Here is an 8,721-nt window from a genome sequence, read left to right on the forward strand (position 1 = left end):
GGTACACTTATCGGTCAACGTAGATGGTACACTTAGTTGTAGTGTTGGTACACTTATCGGTGGACGTATATGTGTATCAAAAACAAAGTGTACCAAAAATATCTGACGTACACCTTCAACAGTCAATATGACCCAAAAGATATTTATGGTAGACTATTGGCCTGTTGCGACAGATTTATGCGACAGATTTATGCGACAGACCTCATCCTTTACAGATATTTTTGGTATACTTTGTTTGTTTTTCTCAATAGTTTCTGTAGTGTATTGGTAGACTTCTAGTCTGTGGTAGATTTAGTAGGCATTTTTGACAGCTGTAAAGTCTTACCAGAATAATACGAATTTGTTTGAGCTGGCAAAGACAGTCTAGCGTTGCGATAGACTTATTGGGGATAGATCTAAACACGTTTGCTGTTCTTCCGATTAATGGTGTTCATGTAATAAAGTTTGTAGCAGACTCATCAATCGTGCTCTGTTTATCGGTCGGAGCAAACGTCTTTTTCCTACTCAGTTTCGGAAATCTTTCCTCTGGGTTCATCCATGGAAGAGCAAGATATCGTTTCGGAAATCTATATAACTCACTTTTTATAGGTTTTTAATTTAAAAATCAGATGTTGAGACGAAAATCTATAATAGTTGAGTAAAAACCCCACAAGTGAAACCAAAAAAATAGACATAAGTCGTGAAAAAATAAAGTGAGGCAGGGGAAATTAGGGTTTTCAGTCGTATGTTAGAGGTAGAAGACGAGGATATTCTGGTAATTTCGGGTTCATTAAACCTAAAATCGAACGTGTACGTACATATAAACGTGTACGTACATATGAACTTATACATACATAATGTTCTTGAGATTAATGTACGTACATAACGTTCTTTTGCTTAGTGTCCATAAATCCGTTTTAATGAACGATATTATTGTAATTTTGTAGTCATCTTCAACATATCTTCTTCTGCAACCCTACCTAATATTGTCGTTGTTGTTCACCGGAAATGGAACAAGTAAGAGATGTTACTAGAAAAAGTAAGAGATGTTACTAGAACAACCTATGTAATTCGTAATTGTTTATTTATTTATTATATTTTCGAGAGGTAATGAATAATAACCACACAAAATTATATTTTAATTATAGAGGGTTATATTTAGATAACATAAATATATAATACTCAGTTCAACTAGGTACAACTAAATATATATTTAGATTTGCATTTATATTTAAAATATGAAAATGATAATTAAGGTTATAAGAATTTCTTTACATATTGAACTATTAAATAACCATGTTTAATCAACAATACAAGAATTTATCACTTTCTAATATATACTATCGTTTTCACATAAAACACTCTTTATAGTATAAGGAAGACTTAGTAAGTGATCACCTCAAAAGAAGCAAAAGAGGTGAAACCCAACCTTTTATGAATATTGTGTTATGAAAACCTTGTATATGCTGATTAATAGTAATAAATCTTGTGGTCAACTGCTAATTAATAATTTATATCATAGTCCAACTGGAAATACGAAAAAATGCAAAAGTTCAACTATGAATATGAGAGTACAACTGACAACTATGTATAATTATGTGTATACCAAAATAATTTTTTACTAATAGCCTGTTGTCTTTGGTTCATTTTACCACACGTTTGATGATTATAAATGAATATCCGCTGCCAAAAATCTTTTTTTTTTCGTTTTCACATGATCCATATTTAAACTTATTTGATAGCTCTAGTACAGTTGCACCAAATAGTTCAAGTTATAATGAAATTTTCTTAGTTGTACCTAAGTGATCTAATTGTAAATAAAACCTCACATTCACCCTAAAATTCTATTAATTACAACCAAACAAATGTCAGTTCCTTTATCCTGTTACAACTCTTTTTTTTTTTCTAGTAATATTATAGTAACTCTCCCAAAAAGAAAAAGGAAGAAGATGATCGTTACAGACTAATAATAATCTGTGGACGGGTCGGGACAAAGACTGAACGATACCAAACGAGTGTAAGAAGACACAACAATAAACTATTCTTTGATTTGTGTCATTTTCAGATACATATATAAACTGAAAAGCAAAAATCACGAAATCCATATATAGTATCATTAACAAGTCAAAAAAAACGTCACATCATTATCCCAATTATTCAAATTAACGGACGGACACACAACAAAACGTTGCCGCACCTATAAATACACACTCACACACCAATCCTCTTCTTCATCATCTCTTAACAGTAATCTCTCTCAGTTAACTTTTGTATATTTTCTATCTTTACACAAGATGTGCCACTCTTGGAGCACTGCAGCCTGAATTGCCATGTGCTCTGTTTCTTCTGCTGTCAGCTTAGACAGTGTTCCTTTTTCCTTCTCTTTTTTCTTCTTCTCTTCTTTGTCCTTCCCCTCCTCTTTCTCCTTTTTCTCTTGTTCGTCTTCATCATCGTCTTCTTCTTCTTCTTCTTCTTCGTTTTCTGATTCCTCCTCTGTCTTCGGAGTCTTCTTCGGCTGAGCAGCCATCAACAAAGTTATCCTCTCCATGGAGATCTTCAGCTTCTCGGCCGCGGTTGCCTTCACTTTGTCCTCCGGCATGTACTCAACGCCCCCGTCAGTTAGATCATCACACCATCCCTGGAGATCCGACTCTATTTGCTTTGTGATTGATGCTTTTGAGGCTCTAACCACGAACTTGCACATCATGGTGGTTGTCTCGTCACCCAGATCCATGTTTCTGCTCACTTCACTAGCCCCGAAGATCATCATGCCCACAAAACCTCCATGCCACGTTTTTGCAGCGTAACAAAGTTGTAGTGACATCACGTTAGCGTTTATTAGACCATCAATCCAGTTAAGGGACATGAAGGATAATAAGACCATGCTGAAACTAATGAATCACCTGAAAGCCAGCAACTGTGCGTATGGTGTGGGAACAGACTCTGTGAAATGGCATGACAATGATTTGAGTCCGCTTAAAAATGGTGAAGCACCATACTGTTGTGCGGCTGTTGCCATGAAGCCGCTTCCTTCATACATATATGTGCCAGTTTACTCTGCAACAGCTGGCAAGCTAGGCCACAAACGAAAGAACTCGACCGGTGAGATTTTGTGCGGGAGAAGAAGCTCAGTCAGTGGAATCTTGTAAGGCTGACATCTTAAGATCACAGGCTCTCCGAGTTCTGCTTTTGAACCTCTCTTCTGCTTCATAATCTGTGGATCCTCCTCTAGGTAGTCACCGTCATAATCTCCTCTAGCACCACAGAATGGATAGTAATGGACTTGAGCCCAGAAACCACATCTTTCAAATTGGGACACACCAACGGTGACACTGCATTGTACAGGATCCTACAAGAGTAAAGCACATAGTGGTTGATAAGACAGCTAAACCGATTGATTTGTAAGAACAGAAATTGTTTTAAAACTGGCAAAACCTTAGATATTAGAGAACTGTAATGAGATGGAAATATATAATCAATGAATACTAAAATCCAACCTGTGAGACAAGATTACGCAGCTGCCACACTGCTTGAGGAGAACCATCCATGAAGTATAGGGCACCAGACAATCCAACCCGTATATCCACACAATTGAGTTCAAGTTCCGTCAAATTAATTATCTGAAAGGTAACATAAAGCATAAGAATATGTTGAAACGCTAAACTCTACTAACTAAACTATAATCAAGTAAAAATGCAGGATGACACACTAGAATATATACCAACCTTTAAGGGCAAAGTGACCCTTCCATCATTTGTATCTGCTAAATGGTAAGCTTCTATATAGCAAGGATCACTACTTCCAGTCAAAGGATATGCTGTGGGAGGAACCTTAATAGAAGTCGAGTCGACCCCTTTCGTAAGGAAGAGAGTTAATTCGGTGGGCTTTGGCCTCCAAAGCTCTAGAATGGCCTTGTGAGCTTTTGCCGTGACTTGTGGCTGAGTAACTACTGCAAGTTTAGCCAGAAAATCAACATTTTTTACAAAATAAAAAAATATCATAATGAATGAAACAAAACATAGAATGCTAATTAACCATTGTCTTCAATATCCACATTTGTTTTTGACGCTTTCTGCTTTTGTAAGTAAAACAGTTAAGACAAATTCTTAGATTAGGAAAAGCAATCCTGAAAAGATCTTAAAAACAAGGAGTCTCACAGATACAACGTTTTCCAGTCCTTCCAACACTGAAAAATCCACACTCTCCATGTCAACTAGAACCAAAAAAAAAAAAAAGATTCAGATTAGTCAATTTCTGATTAAAAATCCAACCTAATTGCAATATCTAATAAGACTATACTGTATTCAACCATCAGAACCTCTTTACTCAGAAATTTTCAAGATGTAACTGGCCACTTACTTGAGCCTTTGAGAAGATCTGAAGTAATTTCATGTCCTTCCTGTGCCAATGAGACGAGCTGAGAGCAACAAAATAGTCAAATAATTAAGAAATTTAGACTTCAAATTGACTCAGTAAGATATATAAATCTCACACAATCATCATACCTTCATCGCAATGATGAACTCCACCAAACCCAGAAATCCCTGTCGCTTCGAATCCAATTCATATTCTCACAAGTGTTTTCGATTCATGAAATCTTAAGAAAACTAATCGAATGAGTAATAATATACCTGTTTGAGTTCCTGGCGAGAAAGCTTTGACATCGCGAAGAACTTAGTAGCATCATTACCGGAAACACGACCGTCTCCATCTGAAATTTCAGAGAAATACACTTTTATCTTAATGGACCAATACAGAAAAACCTAAAAAAAGATAGAACCTAAGAAATCAACTCATCACAAACCATGCCACACACCATTTTTGACAAATGACACAAGGAGCAGAGGCAAAAGAGACTTAGAACTGCAGAAGTATATATTTTACTTACTTGAGTACGCAAGATACGTTTATCAAGGTGAGTCCACATTCTAGTTAATCGTGGTAATTGGTATTCCATTTGTGCAAGAGCAACCTATTTTAACAACTTGGTTAACCTGTGCAAGTCTCAGACCTTCTCCTAGTACAAGAGAGTCCAAACCAGCTGAGACTTCGAATATATGTTGTGTGACGTCCTTGTTATACAATAGAAAACGGTGCTGACAGATCTCCGAAACTGGGATCCCACTCGTCTTGCAAAAAACATAACAAACGTCAGCATTTGCTATTGAGATTGTAATATAGTGATGAGAACATATGACAGAGAAATCATCAGATGGGGGTTGTTGTCACAGATAATGAAAAGTGCATTCTTAATGACCGAGTGAGATTTAAGCATTGTAATAAAAGGCAAAGACCTTAGACATCCACTCAGTAACTTCTTTGACACCACGCTGCTGAGAGAGAGCCAAGACATAAATCTCCATGCGGTTGCAAGTACTGAGAACAGCAGCTTCTTCGATATGATTCAAACCGCATAACTCAGCGATAGCTCGTGTCCATTCAGCTTCAGGAATAGCAAGCTTCTCACGCATCTCAACAGGAGCTGTGTGAATACTAAGCCCAATCACCACAATACTACTTCTTTCCTTTGTGTATCCTGAAAACCATGAAAACAATCGGAGTTCAGTAAAAACTGACACTTTTTAGCTTCAAAGAAGTATACAATTTAATCTCCTCCAAAAAAATCAAAATCAAGAGTAATTAAGGAGATCAGCTAGGAGATCAATATATCGTAAAGATGATTGCTTTTACATCAAAGTATACGAGTAAACTATTCGAATCCAAGCGGCAACATGTTGAATAGCTTATCAAATCCCATCAAAATTTAGAAATTGGCAGCCAAAGAAAAGAAAAAGCTCCAAATTTGGGATTTGAAGAGAGAGATAACGTACGGTCAATAGCAGAAGACTTGAGCAGTTCAAGAACAGAGACGAATCTTGGCCGGAACGGGAATCTGAAAAAGCTTGATGTCTCTTACAACCACCTCACCGGACTTATCCCCATGGATTTATGCAGAGGCGAGAAGCTAGAGATGTTGATACTCTCTAACAACTTCTTCTTCGGTCCAATCCCAGAAGAGCTTGGTAAATACAAGTCCTTAAACAAAATCAGAATCGTCAAGAATCTTCTCAACGCAACTGTACCAGCGGTGCTTTTCAATCTACCGCTAGTTACGATTATCGAACTCACCGATAATTTCTTCTCCGGTGAACTCACCGATTCTCGAACTCACCGATAATATCTTCTCCGATAACTCAAACAAAATAAAAACTAGATCTAAAACTTTGTTTTCGAGAGAGAAAGTGAATCAAATTAGAAGGAATCAATATGATGTTTTTTGCCCACCCAAATTTAAGAGAATCCAAAAAAACACGAATCGATCATTTAAGTTTGTTGTGTTTCAGATCTCAAGATCAAAAGCATAAAATCTCAAGTTTTTTTTCAACCAAATTTAATTATAAATGGCATAAAAGGTAATAAAAACACACAACTCAGGTATAGAAGTAATTTGCAAACTTTTATGTGTTATTTGAGTAAGTCGAAAATCTCAACGTGTTAGTCTAGTAATAAACCTACTTTTATGTAATATTCTAGGTAATTTCCCTTAATTCTTTTCTAATAAATTCTTTCACATTCTCTCCTTCAATACCACCCTCTAAGTTTTTACTTACACATGTCAAATTTCATTGAGAACACATTTATAATATAATTAGCATACAATGGAAAATATATTAATTTTGTTAGTTTTCTTTTTTGATTTAGAAAAAAAAAATTTAGCTGTCCTACTACGTTGATTAAAAAAAAAATTGACATGTGTCAACATCTAATCAATATATTTGACACATGTCATGATTTTGTTAATAAGTAATTTTGATGTACTTACTTACAATAAAAAATTTATATCACAACGATAAATACAATTTATTTCCGACTAAAATTATATTAAATAACTTATGTTATTTTTTAAACTTTGTTATTCATTATTTATTGATTAATATACATGCTTAATAAATTTAGTTTTTGCTTACACATGACAAATTTTTTTGAGAACACACGTATAATATAATTATATTACAATAGAAAATATATTGATTTTTTAGTTTTACTTTTTGATTTAGAAAAATAAAAATTTTAAAATATAAATATGTAAATTTCTGTAAATATAATTAGCTGTCTTACTTTGTTTATTAAAAAAAAAATTTGACATATGTCAATATCTACTTAATATATTTGAGATATGTGTCACGATCTTGTTAATGAGTAACTTTGACATCAAGTTTTATATAATAAGATACTGTAAAGACGTAACATTAATATATTGAATCTTGATGACATGCATCATAGATACTTTTACTATCCCAAAACAAAAGATGTTGTATACTTTTACTATTCTAAAACGGGTGTTGTAGGGATTTTTGATAACTACCTCAAGCTGTTCTGTCATTTATATTTGTGTGTTGCATGTCAATTGATCCACACACACAAAAACAAATAAAAACCACACACATACAAAATTTATCCTCAAGTACAAATCTAAAAATCTAATGTAGGCATGAAACGTTTCTTTATTTTTCTATTTCTCAGTTTTCTAAATGTCATTATATTCTACTTCTTCTATTATGACCTCTATTTAACAAGTCTTGCTAATGTGTAAAATTTTTTCTTTGGACTAGAAAAATTTAGGCTAAAAAAAAAAAAAAAAAAAAAAAAAAAAAAAANTAGGCTTTATCTATCTTGAAGTCGAGAGACAAAATGAGTCATAATGAAATATATTAAGGTTTTTTTCCTTCTATCTCCCATGTTAACATTTAAAATCTCTTTTTTTTTGTTGCATATAGCTTTTGTATGTTTGAAGAAACATTTTATACCTGACAAATGATTAGCAGTTATTAATTGATGCAAGATTTAAAATTGTCTGTATGGCTGTGATTAGACGACAAGAAAACTATAACACTTTACCTAGGAAATGCGTCATAAAAAAATTGCATCTAGAAATCAGTCACGAAGGAAAGCAAAACACAAGAATGCATCATTAATGTCAACTATATGTAAGTATGGCATTCTATTATTTAATTAGATTAGTTTACTTTTTTGGTTATGTATTAACATTTTATTATTTTGTATAGTTCTTTTTCGGTTATTGTTTGTTTATGTTTTCAAGTAAGAAAAAATACTTTAACAATCTTTTTTTCGTACGGGGTAGAATACTAGTAATAATAATAATTAAAGTCGGTCGTCTATCAATTCCTAAAGGGAATAAGGTCGGTTTCTTTCTACACGTCCAACCTGTATATAAAAACACATGCACACACAATATTTCATATCACAAAACCATTCATTCTCTCGAGATCTTCTTCTACGCAGAAGACCTAGCCTAACCTCTTTGTTTTCTCTTTCCAAATCTTACTATACGTACGTCCAAACCCTAACCATTCCCTGACACTATCTTTTTTTTTTATATTTTCCATCGATGGCAAAAGGTTCTACAATAATCAGCTTCATCATACTCTTGCTCTTGATCAATTGCTCTGCCTTGTCTTGTGCGGCACGTATTCTTCATGATCACACGAGTGATACCTTGGATGTTCATGACAAGAAGCAACAAGACTAATCTCAAGCTTTGATGATGATGATGATGATTCATGCCTTCCACCCTACTTCGACACAGTTGAAGATGATGTCCTAAACTATGATGATGTCCTAAACTACGATGATCTATAATGTCGATTTTTCTGTAATGAGGAGGCGATATCTTTAGATCGTTGATGAAGCCAATACCAATGAAGATGAATCTCTTTGTTT

General features: G+C 34.2%; 1 pseudogene; it reads right to left on the reverse strand.

Moving 5' to 3' along the window:
- Nucleotides 2,072–6,343, reverse strand: LOC104711363 (annotated as a pseudogene).

The sequence above is a fragment of the Camelina sativa genome, chromosome 9, assembly GCF_000633955.1.
Source record: "Camelina sativa cultivar DH55 chromosome 9, Cs, whole genome shotgun sequence".
In the NCBI taxonomy this organism is placed as follows: Eukaryota; Viridiplantae; Streptophyta; class Magnoliopsida; order Brassicales; family Brassicaceae; genus Camelina; species Camelina sativa.